General features: G+C 41.5%; 2 protein-coding genes across 2 annotated transcripts in view; one reads left to right on the top strand and one right to left on the bottom strand.

Moving 5' to 3' along the window:
- The window catches only part of PAN3 (Poly(A) specific ribonuclease subunit PAN3), a 224,852-nt gene extending 213,505 nt beyond the window's left edge, over positions 1-11,347 (top strand). The window contains exon 16 of the transcript XR_011715398.1: positions 9,928-11,347. The gene's annotated coding sequence lies outside the window, so the exon portion shown is untranslated. The remainder of the gene's footprint in view (positions 1-9,927) is intronic.
- The window catches only part of Hyls1 (Hyls1 centriolar and ciliogenesis associated), a 92,058-nt gene that overhangs the window by 10,750 nt on the left and 69,259 nt on the right, over positions 1-12,049 (bottom strand). The gene's annotated exons all lie outside the window — the stretch shown is intronic.

Below are 12,049 nucleotides of genomic sequence, written 5' to 3'. Positions count from 1 at the left end.
GGATGTTAATGTGCTGAGAGGTGCAACTGGAGGGATGTCTGATCATTATCTTGTGGAGGCTAAGGTGAAGATTAGTATGGGTTTTCAGAAAAGAAGAGTGAATGTTGGGGTGAAGAGGGTGGTGAGAGTAAGTGAGCTTGGGAAGGAGACCTGTGTGAGGAAGTATCAGGAGAGACTGTGTACAGAATGGAAAAAGGTGAGAACAATGGAAGTAAGGGGAGTGGGGGAGGAATGGGATGTATTTAGGGAATCAGTGATGGATTGCGCAAAAGATGCTTGTGGCATGAGAAGAGTGGGAGGTGGGCTGTTTAGAAAGGGTAGTGAGTGGTGGGATGAAGAAGTAAGAGTATTAGTGAAAGAGAAGAGAGAGGCATTTGGACGATTTTTGCAGGGAAAAAATGCAATTGAGTGGGAGAAGTATAAAAGAAAGAGACAGGAGGTCAAGAGAAAGGTGCAAGAGGTGAAAAAAAGGGCAAATGAGAGTTGGGGTGAGAGACTATCAGTAAATTTTAGGGAGAATAAAAAGATGTTCTGGAAGGAGGTAAATAGGGTGCGTAAGACAAGGGAGCAAATGGGAACTTCAGTGAAGAGCGTAAATGGGGAGGTGATAACAAGTAGTGGTGATGTGAGAAGGAGATGGAATGAGTATTTTGAAGGTTTGTTGAATGTGTCTGATGACAGAGTGGCAGATATAGGGTGTTTGGGTCGAGATGGTGTGCAAAGTGAGAGGGTTAGGGAAAATGATTTGGTAAACAGAGAAGAGGTAGTAAAAGCTTTGCGGAAGATGAAAGCCGGCAAGGCAGCAGGTTTGGATGGTATTGCAGTGGAATTTATTAAAAAAGGGGGTGACTGTATTGTTGACTGGTTGGTAAGGTTATTTAATGTATGTATGACTCATGGTGAGGTGCCTGAGGATTGGCGGAATGCGTGCATAGTGCCATTGTACAAAGGCAAAGGGGATAAGAGTGAGTGCTCAAATTACAGAGGTATAAGTTTGTTGAGTATTCCTGGTAAATTATATGGGAGGGTATTGATTGAGAGGGTGAAGGCAGGTACAGAGCATCAGATTGGGGAAGAGCAGTGTGGTTTCAGAAGTGGTAGAGGATGTGTGGATCAGGTGTTTGCTTTGAAGAATGTATGTGAGAAATACTTAGAAAAGCAAATGGATTTGTATGTAGCATTTATGGATCTGGAGAAGGCATATGATAGAGTTGATAGAGATGCTCTGTGGAAGGTATTAAGAATATATGGTGTGGGAGGAAAGTTGTTAGAAGCAGTGAAAAGTTTTTATCGAGGATGTAAGGCATGTGTACGTGTAGGAAGAGAGGAAAGTGATTGGTTCTCAGTGAATGTAGGTTTGCGGCAGGGGTGTGTGATGTCTCCATGGTTGTTTAATTTGTTTATGGATGGGGTTGTTAGGGAGGTAAATGCAAGAGTCTTGGAAAGAGGGGCAAGTATGAAGTCTGTTGGGGATGAGAGAGCTTGGGAAGTGAGTCAGTTGTTGTTCGCTGATGATACAGCGCTGGTGGCGGATTCATGTGAGAAACTGCAGAAGCTGGTGACGGAGTTTGGTAAAGTGTGTGGAAGAAGAAAGTTAAGAGTAAATGTGAATAAGAGCAAGGTTATTAGGTACAGTAGGGTTGAGGGTCAAGTCAATTGGGAGGTGAGTTTGAATGGAGAAAAACTGGAGGAAGTGAAGTGTTTTAGATATCTGGGAGTGGATCTGTCAGCGGATGGAACCATGGAAGCGGAAGTGGATCATAGGGTGGGGGAGGGGGCGAAAATTTTGGGAGCCTTGAAAAATGTGTGGAAGTCGAGAACATTATCTCGGAAAGCAAAAATGGGTATGTTTGAAGGAATAGTGGTTCCAACAATGTTGTATGGTTGCGAGGCGTGGGATATGGATAGAGTTGTGCGCAGGAGGATGGATGTGCTGGAAATGAGATGTTTGAGGACAATGTGTGGTGTGAGGTGGTTTGATCGAGTAAGTAACGTAAGGGTAAGAGAGATGTGTGGAAATAAAAAGAGCGTGGTTGAGAGAGCAGAAGAGGGTGCTTTGAAATGGTTTGGGTACATGGAGAGAATGAGTGAGGAAAGATTGACCAAGAGGATATATGTGTCGGAGGTGGAGGGAACGAGGAGAAGAGGGAGACCAAATTGGAGGTGGAAAGATGGAGTGAAAAGGATTTTGTGTGATCGGGGCCTGAACATGCAGGAGGGTGAAAGGAGGGCAAGGAATAGAGTGAATTGGAGCTATGTGGTATACAGGGGTTGACGTGCTGTCAGTGGATTGAATCAAGGCATGTGAAGCGTCCGGGGTAAACCATGGAAAGCTGTGTAGGTATGTATATTTACGTGTGTATGTACATGTGTATGGGGGGGGTTGGGCCATTTCTTTCGTCTGTTTCCTTGCGCTACCTCGCAACCGCGGGAGACAGCGACAAAGTATAAAAAAAAAAAAAAAAAAGTTTGTTGAGTATTCCTGGTAAATTATATGGGAGGGTATTGATTGAGAGGGTGAAGACATGTACAGAGCATCAGATTGAGGAAGAGCAGTGTGGTTTCAGAAGTGGTAGAGGATGTGTGGATCAGGTGTTTGCTTTGAAGAATGTATGTGAGAAATACTTAGAAAAGCAAATGGATTTGTATGTAGCATTTATGGATCTGGAGAAGGCATATGATAGAGTTGATAGAGATGCTCTGTGGAAGGTATTAAGAATATATGGTGTGGGAGGAAAGTTGTTAGAAGCAGTGAAAAGTTTTTATCGAGGATGTAAGGCATGTGTACGTGTAGGAAGAGAGGAAAGTGATTGGTTCTCAGTGAATGTAGGTTTGCGGCAGGGGTGTGTGATGTCTCCATGGTTGTTTAATTTGTTTATGGATGGGGTTGTTAGGGAGGTAAATGCAAGAGTTTTGGAAAGAGGGGCAAGTATGAAGTCTGTTGGGGATGAGAGAGCTAGGGAAGTGAGTCAGTTGTTGTTTGCTGATGATACAGCGCTGGTGGCTGATTCATGTGAGAAACTGCAGAAGCTGGTGACTGAGTTTGGTAAAGTGTGTGGAAGAAGAAAGTTAAGAGTAAATGTGAATAAGAGCAAGGTTATTAGGTACAGTAGGGTTGAGGGTCAAGTCAGTTGGGAGGTGAGTTTGAATGGAGAAAAAATGGAGGAAGTGAAGTGTTTTAGATATCTGGGAGTGGATCTGGCAGCGGATGGAACCATGGAAGCGGAAGTGGATCATAGGGTGGGGGAGGGGGCGAAAATTCTGGGGGCCTTGAAGAATGTGTGGAAGTCAAGAACATTATCTCGGAAAGCAAAAATGGGTATGTTTGAAGGAATAGTGGTTCCAACAATGTTGTATGGTTGCGAGGCGTGGGCTATGGATAGAGTTGTGCGCAGGAGGATGGATGTGCTGGAAATGAGATGTTTGAGGACAATGTGTGGTGTGAGGTGGTTTGATCGAGTGAGTAACGTAAGGGTAAGAGAGATGTGTGGAAATAAAAAGAGCGTGGTTGAGAGAGCAGAAGAGGGTGTTTTGAAGTGGTTTGGGCACATGGAGAGGATGAGTGAGGAAAGATTGACCAAGAGGATATATGTGTCGGAGGTGGAGGGAGCAAGGAGAATAGGGAGACCAAATTGGAGGTGGAAAGATGGAGTGAAAAAGATTTTGTGTGATCGGGGCCTGAACATGCAGGAGGGTGAAAGGAGGGCAAAGAATAGAGTGAATTGGAGCGATGTGGTATACCGGGGTTGACGTGCTGTCAGTGGATTGAATCAAGGCATGTGAAGCGTCTGGGGTAAACCATGGAAAGCTGTGTAGGTATGTATATTTGCGTGTGTGGACGTATGTATATACATGTGTATGGGGGGGGTTGGGCCATTTCTTTCGTCTGTTTCCTTGCGCTACCTCGCAAACGCGGGAGACAGCGACAAAGTATAAAAAAAAAAAAGAAAAAAAAATATGATAATATTTTAATTTTCTATAAGGGAAAACAGAAGGAGTCACGCAGGGAGGGCTCATCCTCCTCGAAGGCTCAGATTGGGGTGTCCAAATATGTGTGGACGTAACCAAGATGAGAAAAAAGGAGAGATAGGTTATATGTTTGAGGAAAGGAACCTGGATGTTTTGGCTCTGAGTGAAACGTAGCTCAAGGGTAAAGGGGAAGAGTGGTTTGGGAATGTTTTGGGAGTAAAGTCAGGGGTTGGTGAGAGGACAAGAGCAAGGGAAGGAGTAGCACTACTTCTGAAACAGGAATTGTGGGAGTATGTGATAGAGTGTAAGAAAGAAAACTCTAGATTGATATGGGTAAAACTGAAAGTGGATGGAGAGATATGGATGATTATTGGTGTATATACACCTGGGCAATAGAAGAAAGATCATGAGAGGCAAGTGTTTTGTGAACAGCTGAGTGAGTGTGTTAGTAGTTTTGATGCACGAGACCAGGTTATAGTGATGGGTGATTTGAATGCAAAGGTGAGTGATGTGGCAGTTGAGGGAACAATTGGTGTACATGCTGTGTTTAGTGTTGTAATGGAAATGGTGAAGAGCTTTTAGATTTGTGTCCTGAAAAAGGACTGGTGATTGGGAATACGTGGTTTAAAAAGAGAGATATACATAAGTATACGTATGTAAGTAGGAGAGATGGCCAGAGAGCGTTATTGGATTACGTGTTAATTGATATTTGCGCGAGAGACTTTTGGACGTTAATGTGCTGGGAAGTGCAACTGGAGGGATGTCTGATCATTATCTTGTGGAGGCGAAGGTCAAGATTTGTAGAGGTTTTCAGAAAAGAAGAGAGAATGTTCGGGTGAAGAGAGTGGTGAGAGTAAGTGAGCTTGGGAAGGAGACTTGTGTGAAGAAGTACCAGGAGAGACTGAGTGCAGAATGGAAAAAGGTGAGAGCAAAAGACATAAGGGGAGTGGGGGAGGAATGGGATTTATTTAGGGAAGCAGTGATGGCTTGTGCAAAAGATGCTTGTGGCATGAGAAGCGTGGGAAGTGGGCAGATTAGAAAGGGTAGTGAGTGGTGGGATGAAGAAATAAGATTATTAGTGAAAGAGAAGAGAGACAGGCATGTGGACGAGTTTTGCAGGGAAATCATGCAAATGACTGGAAGATTTATAAAGAAAGAGGCAGGAGGTTAAGAGAAAGGTGCAAGAGTTGGAAAAGAGGGCAAATGAGAGTTAGGGTGAAAGAGTATCATTACATTTTAGGGAGAATAAAAAGATGTTTTGGAAGGAGGTAAATAATGTGCATAAGACAAAAGAACAAATGGGAACATTGGGGAAGGGGGCTAATGGGGTGATAACAAGTAGTGGTGATGTGAGAAGGAGATGGAGTGAGTATTTTGAAGCTTTGTTGAATATGTTAGATGATAGAGTGGGAGATATAGGGTGTTTTGGTCGAGGTGGTATGCGATGTGAGACAGTTAGGGAGAATGATTTGGTAAACAGAGAAGAGATAGTAAAATTTTGCGGAAGACGAAAGCTGGCTAGGCAGCGGGTTTGGATTGTATTCCACTGGAATTTATTAAAATAGTGTTTGAAAGTGTTTGAAAGAAGAAAGCTGAGAGTAAATGTGAATAAGAACAAGGTTGTTAGGTACAGTAGGGTTGAGGGACAAGTCAATTGGGAGATAAGTTTGAATGGAGAAAAACTGGAGGAAGTAAAGTGTTTTAGATATCTGGGAGTGGATATGGCAGTGGATGGAACCATGGAAGCGGAAGTGAATTATAGGATGGGGGCGGGGGTGAAAGTCCTGGGAGCGTAAAGAGTGTGTGGAAGTCAAGAACGTTATCTTGGAAAGCAAAAATGGGTATGTTTGAAGGAATAGTGGTTCCAGCAATGATATATGGTTGCGAGGCTTGGGCTATAGATAGTTATGCGGAGGAGGGTGGATGTGCTGGAAATGAGATGTTTGAGGACAATATGTGGTGTGAGATGGTTTGATCAAGTAAGTAATGAAAGGGTAAGAGAGATGTGTGGTAATGAAAAGAGTGTGGTTGAGAGAGCAGAAGAGGGTGTTTTGAAATGGTTTGATCACATGGAGAATGAATGAGGAAAGATTGACAAAGAGGATATATGTTCAGAGGTAGAGGGAATGAGAAGTGGGAGACCAAATTGGAGGTGGAATGATGGAGTGAGAAAGATTTTGAGTGATCGGGGCCTGAACATGCAGGAGGAAAAGCGTGCAAGGAATAGAGTGAATTGGAACGTTGCGGGATACCAGGGTCGATGTGCTGTCATTGGATTGCACCAGGGCATGTGAAGCGTCTGGAGTAAACCATGGAAAGTTCTGTGGGGCCTGGATGTGGAAAGGGAGCTGTGGTTTCGGTGCATTATACTTGACAGCTAGAGACTGAGTGTGAATGAATGTGGCCTATGTTGTCTTTTCCTTGCGCTACCTCGCATGCTCTTGGAGGGAGAGGGGGTTGTTATTTCGTGTGGCGGGGTCAAACATCTCATTTCCAGCACATCGATCCTCCTGCGCACAACTCTATCCATAGCCCACGCCTCGCAACCATACAACATTGTTGGAACCACTATTCCTTCAAACATACCCATTTTTGCTTTCCTGAGATAATGTTCTCGACTTCCACACATTCTTCAAGGCTCCCAGGATTTTCGCCCCCTCCCCCACCCTATGATACACTTCCGCTTCCATGGTTCCATCCGCTGCCAGATCCACTCCCAGATATCTAAAACACTTTACTTCCTCCAGTTTTTCTCCATTCAAACTTACCTCCCAATTGACTTGACCCTCAACCCTACTGTACCTAATAACCTTGCTCTTATTCACATTTACTCTTAACTTTCTTCTTTCACACACTTTACCAAACTCAGTCACCAGCTTCTGCAGTTTCTCACATGAATCAGCCACCAGCGCTGTATCATCAGCGAACAACAACTGACTCACTTCCCAAGCTCTCTCATCCACAACAGACTTCATACTTGCCCCTCTTTCCAAAACTCTTGCATTCACCTCCCTAACAACCCCATCCATAAACAAATTAAACAGCCATGGAGACATCACACACCCCTGCCGCAAACCTACGTTCACTGAGAACCAATCACTTTCCTCTCTTGCTACACGTACACATGCCTTACATCCTCGATAAAAACTTTTCACTGCTTCTAACAACTTGCCTCCCACACCATATATTCTTAATACCTTCCACAGAGCATCTCTATCAACTCTATCATATGCCTTCTCCAGATCCATAAATGCTACATACAAATCCATTTGCTTTTCTAAGTATTTCTCACATACATTCTTCAAAGCAAACACCTGATCCACACATCCTCTACCACTTCTGAAACCACACTGCTCTTCCCCAATCTGATGCTCTGTACATGCCTTCACCCTCTCACTCAATACCCTCCCATATAATTTACCAGGAATACTCAACAAACTTATACCTCTGTAATTTGAGCACTCACTCTTATCCCCTTTGCCTTTGTACAATGGCACTATGCACGCATTCCGCCAATCCTCAGGCACCTCACCATGAGTCATACATACATTAAATAACCTTACCAACCAGTCAATAATACAGTCACCCCTTTTTTTAATAAATTCCACTGCAATACCATCCAAACCTGCTGCCTTGCCGGCTTTCATCTTCTGCAAAGCTTTTACTACCTCTTCTCTGTTTACCAAATCATTTTCCCTAACCCTCTCACTTTGCACACCACCTCGACCAAAACACCCTATATCTGCCACTCTTATCATCAAACACATTCAACAAACCTTCAAAATACTCACTCCATCTCCTTCTCACATCACCACTACTTGTTATCACCTCCCCATTTGCGCCCTTCACTGAAGTTCCCATATATATGGTGTGGGAGGCAAGTTGCTACAAGCAGTGAAAAGTTTTTATCGAGGATATAAGGCATGTGTACGTGTAGGAAGAGAGGAAAGTGATTGGTTCTCAGTGAATGTAGGTTTGCGGCAGGGGTGTGCGATGTCTCCATGGTTGTTTAATTTGTTTATGGATGGAGTTGTTAGGGAGGTGAATGCAAGAGATTTGGAAAGAGGGGCGAGGGGCGAGAAAGAGGGTCTGTTGTGGATGAGAGAGCTTGGGAAGTGAGTCAGTTGTTGTTCACTGATGATACAGCGCTGGTGGCTGATTCATGTGAGAAACTGCAGAAGCTGGTGACTGAGTTTGGTAAAGTGTGTGAAAGAAGAAAGTTAAGAGTAAATGTGAATAAGAGCGAGGTTATTAGGTACAGTAGGGTTGAGGGTCAAGTCAATTGGGAGGTAAGTTTGAATGGAGAAAAACTGGAGGAAGTAAAGTGTTTTAGATATCTGGGAGTGGATCTGGCAGCGGATGGAACCATGAGAGTAGAAGTGAACAATAGGGTGGGGGAGGGGGCGAAAATTCTGGGAGCCATGAAGAATGTTTGGAAGTCAAGAACATTATCTCGGAAAGCAAAAATGGGTGTGTTTGAAGGAATAGTGGTTCCAACAATGTTGTATGGTTGCGAGGCGTGGGCTATGGATAGAGTTGTGCGGAGGAGGGTGGATGTGCTGGAAATGAGATGTTTGAGGACAGTATGTGGTGTGAGGTGGTTTGATCGAGTAAGTAATGTAAGGGTAAGAGAGATGTGTGGAAATAAAAAGAGTGGATGAGAGAGCAGAAGAGGGTGTTTTGAAATGGTTTGGTCACATGTAGAGAATGAGTGAGGAAAGATTGACAAAGAGGATAAATGTGTTAGAGGTGGAGGGAACAAGGAGAAGTGGAAGACCAAATTAGAGGTGGAAAGATGGAATGAAAAAGATTTTAAGTGACCGGCGCGTGAACATGCAGGAGGGTGAAAGGAATAGAGTGAATTGGAACGACGTGGTATACCGGGGTCGACTTGCCGTCAATGGATTGAACCAGGGCATGTGAAGCGTCTGGGGTAAATCATGGAAAGTTTTGTGGGGCCTGGATGTGGAAAGGGAGCTGTGGTTTTTTGCATTATACATGACCGCTAGAGAGTGAGTGCAAACAAATGTGGCCTTTGTTGTCTTTTCCTAGTGCTACCTATGCACATGTGGGATGAGGGGGTTTTCATTTCATGTGTGGCGACGGGAATGAATAAAGGCAGACAGTATGAATTATGTACATGTGTGTATATGTGTATGACTGTGTGTATATGTATACGTTGAGATGTATAGATATGTATATGTGCTGTGTGTGGACGTGTATGTATATACATGTGTATGTGAGTTGGTTGGGCCATTCTTTCGTCTGTTTCCTTGCGCTACCTCACTAACGCGGGAGACAGCGACAAAATCTAATAAAAAAAAATATAATAATTGCTGTTTCCCACATCAGGAAGTTAGTGCCAAGATACAAACAAAGAATGGCCCATCCATTCATATACACATATATGTAATTTTAAACGGCATTTAAAGTTTTGCCAGGAAGTTGTACCATCTAAGATAATCCTTGATTTGTAGATTTATAATATTTGCTAATAAGTTAAAGAAGACCATTCGATCATTAATTCATAAAGAATGGTTACCCTTTTTCATCAGCATGATGACTCATTTTAGTGCATTTACAGGAAAACTATTATACGAATTATGTAGTGTTAATATATAAGAGTAATGCTTCTTTTTCAGGAACATGTCAAAGTCTGAAAGCAGAAAGTTTTACTATACCCATTTCCTCCATGTGTTAGTAAACTCATAATTAGTGCAGTGTCAAAGTTTCATATGAGTTCTCTATGTTAATAACATTATTTGTATGCATTATTGAATTCATTCTTTGCTTATAACATTTTTGCAATTTTCATCTCAGGATATATAAAGCAACACATACAATTTTAAGGAAAATTTGTGTAAGGAGTTTATCTTATTTTATGTTTCTTTACAACTATTTATTACTCAGATATGCTTAAACTATACACAACAATTCTCAACTTTCTCATCCATACAGGATAAAAAAAATGAGAAGCACTGACCAGACAGAAGAGTGAAAATCAAAATGCATTCCCTTTTTGCTTGATTAAGAAATAGTTACGTAAGTCCTTAAATACACAGGAATAAGTTTGTCATATTTTTTTCCAGTGCCAATGTATTACTATATTGTATTATTCATGCAGGTTTCCAAGTTAAATATATACACCATAGAACTTAAATACATTGTGTAAGTTTCAGGTTTTATTTTTTTTATTATGGCGATTTTTGTTGAGTTTACAGGGTGTTAGAGGTGCCCTCGTATATTATGGAAATCTTATGACTAAATTAAGTAATCTTTAACTTAAACAGATTTCTTTTTATATTTAAGGTTGATGTAGTTAGCTTAAAGTTTTAACCCTTTGGCCACAGAATTAATTTCCAGCTGCATTTTCAAGGAGTGTCGAATCTTCATTGAAATATGAAAATGGTAATTGGTCCTTTTAACTTTTTTTTTTTCAAAAGGCTGTACCATAAAGCTTCAAGAAAATTTCTGAAAAACAGTGTCTAATGGGGATGGGGGAAGAGAAAAATCAAAATGAACTATTTATAGATGATGCCTGCTTGATAGCATAAACTTACTGAGGTGTAACAGACATCTTGCTCCAGACACTCATAATAATGAACAAATTGTAAAAGTCATAAAAATAAATTTGTGGCTGGAGTTAAAGTGAGGCAAAGCAGCACCACTTTGCCATCTTTGGAGCTCTTGTCAAAAAACATTGTGTACTATCATTATATATATCTGTTTATGCACTTGGATACATTACACATGAACAAACTGTAAAGAATTAAAAGTGCTAGATTGAAGGGATGCTAAGCATCCCTGTGTTGCTAACATTTAAAAACCTATCAAAAACATCATGTATCATTTTAATGCATCTTAATACGTAACACACTTATATAGCACATCTTGACATTATATGTCCATAAATTACCAGAAATGTGAAAACAAACTAAGAAAAGGAAGAGATAAATGAATATTAAAGTGGGTGATAGCCGTCAGCTGACAGTCATTGTTTATGTGTGAAGTTTTAGTGAGCCATGGGATCAGTGAATTGCTTGAGATGAGCAAGCTGTTTTTTGTGGACTAAATTCATTTGTGATGATAAAGAGTATTTTGTATAATGACTTATAATTCATGGCCAGGGGGTTAAAAAATTTTTACCTGTTTAGCTGAGAGTTTAATGGGTAATGTATTTTCCTCTTATCTGTTTCATTTTAGTATTAAATCTGCTTAGTTTCATGTTTGTACTTACATATGCTTGATACCCAGTATGGGTGGCACATAAAAGATTAACATTAAGTGCATGATGAGACATTACAGGCATACATGCATTCATTGTGCCAGTGTAAACTGCTGCAGGTATTGGTTCAAAATGTTACCATGTTCTTTCAAAGATTTTATTAAGTATTTATCCTCTGATTAACTTATTTATCCAGTTATCTGCAAGTTTTCTGTGTGGGTGTGTACATAATTTAAGTAATTTTATTATCCCAGGACCCCTTTGAATGGGGCTCATGCAGCTTCTAAGCTGTGCTGCATCCAGAAGAGAAATAATAGACTGCTTTGGAGAGAGAAATTTTTCAATGAGATTGTACATCATTTCATCTACTGATTGTATTGAAACCGCACCAAAGTTGACTTTTTGCCTGTGGCAAAACTACAACTAAGTGAGACTTGGGTACACATATATTTGTGTGTGTATATATTACACATAACACCTAGAGACTTAGTTAGAATGAATGTGGCCTTTTATGTCTGTTTTCCTAGCACTACCTCACTGACGTAGGGGTGGCGATGCTGTTTCTTATGGGGTGAGGTGCCGCTAGGAATGGGTGAAGGCAAGCGAGTATGAATATGTACAAAAGATGCTTGTGGCATGAGAAGTGTTGGGGGTGAGCAGATTAGAAAGGGTAGTGAGTGGTGGGATGAAGAAGCGAAATTATTAGTAAAAGAGGAGAGAGAGGCATTTGGACAAGCTTTGCAGGGAAATAGTGCAGATGACTGGGAGATGTATAAAAGAAAGATGCAGGAGGTCAAGAGAAAGGTGCGAGAGGTGAAAAAAAGGGCAACTGAGAGTTGGAGCGAGAGAGTATCA

The sequence above is a fragment of the Panulirus ornatus genome, chromosome 38, assembly GCF_036320965.1.
Source record: "Panulirus ornatus isolate Po-2019 chromosome 38, ASM3632096v1, whole genome shotgun sequence".
Lineage (NCBI taxonomy): Eukaryota > Metazoa > Arthropoda > Malacostraca > Decapoda > Palinuridae > Panulirus > Panulirus ornatus.
The sequence above is the reverse complement of the archived record's forward strand: the minus strand, read 5'-3'. Positions and strand labels throughout refer to the sequence as shown.